Here is a 1,473-nt window from a genome sequence, read left to right on the forward strand (position 1 = left end):
ACTTAGAGTGGGGAAATTGTTCATTGTCAGGCAACACACATATATAAATGTCCATTAATGTCCATTAATATAAATGTTCCATTTAATGTCCTTGGAAACAAAACAACCATAGCCCATTCCAGTATGTGGTGAGTTTACCCTTTGTAATGATACAGGAAGAAATGTCAGGACATGACTATAAAGAGGAGCTTCCCGTATGGATGCTATGCAGAGTGCCACCAGCTTTAAAAAGAATTGAAACCATTCCCCATAGAGTGAAAGTTAAATATCTTTGGTTTTGCCTTCCACTTCATCTGACGATAGCAAGCCAAAGATGAAGATTAGTGGAACTACATCTTCACAACTTCCTATGATATTTTTAACTGGCTGGTTTCTTCGTGACACATCCTTTATTACTATCTTGAGAGGAAGGAACACAGACTAAATTTCTGCATTAGCCCACAGACCACAGCCCAGAAACAAAACCACAAGCTTCAGTCAATACAACAGTGTAGACTTAAAAGTACTTAAATAATTCCACATTAGTAAATTTGATTAACAGTGCAACACTAACCAAAAATATATCTGTAATAAAGTAAACTTTCTTAATCTAATTTGGACTTTTTTTTTTACAGAAACCTAGACAAAGACTATGACCACAAATTAAAGAATTTAAAGAAGCACAAAGCTGGGACTGTCCATTGTCTTAGATATGTGGGTTAAAATTTAAAGTAGTACTGGATAGCAAGAAATAAAAACAGAAAATGATCTACTTTGCATATATTATATATGCAATATATGCAAATATATATATATGCAATATATGGAAATTTTTTTCTTGGTAACATTATCAGTGATTACAAAGAAAACTAATGTTAAAACATCACACATATAAACATTAAACAATCTGTATCAGTTACAGTTCTGTACTTAATATATATTATTTCTCACATGGAATCAGCATGTGTATTTTAATTAGCATAGATGCATCTCTGACACTACTATATTCTCACACATATTTTGTTTATATTCACCTCAATACTTCTATTTTCACCCCACCCCCATTGACTTCTTTTTTCTACAGTTTTCCTTCAAACAAGATAGGTGTGTGTGTGTGTGCACGTGTATGTGTGCTTAAAATCTAGAATTCAGTGTGTCCTGCCTCTTCCAATTGAAAAATTGATAATATGAACAATATTCTCAGATGAAAAACTGTTCATGTTTCTTTTCTTTCTGTTTTTTAAATAGAGACTAACAGTATAGTTCAGGCTAGCCTCAAACTCAACTATACTCTTCCAATCCCTGAGTGCTATAGTTACAGTAATATACCACCATGCCCAGCTAAAACATTTTAAATATCTTAACTTCAATATTAAATTCTTGAATTTAATACCCAAATGCAACTGAGAAACATACGGGGAAGAACTGAGATATTGAGAGAATGTAGTATTCAATAAAGCTATGCTTTATTTTTTAATAGCACAGATGTCTGTA

The sequence above is a fragment of the Apodemus sylvaticus genome, chromosome 6 (assembly GCF_947179515.1).
Source record: "Apodemus sylvaticus chromosome 6, mApoSyl1.1, whole genome shotgun sequence".
NCBI classification, from domain to species: domain Eukaryota; kingdom Metazoa; phylum Chordata; class Mammalia; order Rodentia; family Muridae; genus Apodemus; species Apodemus sylvaticus.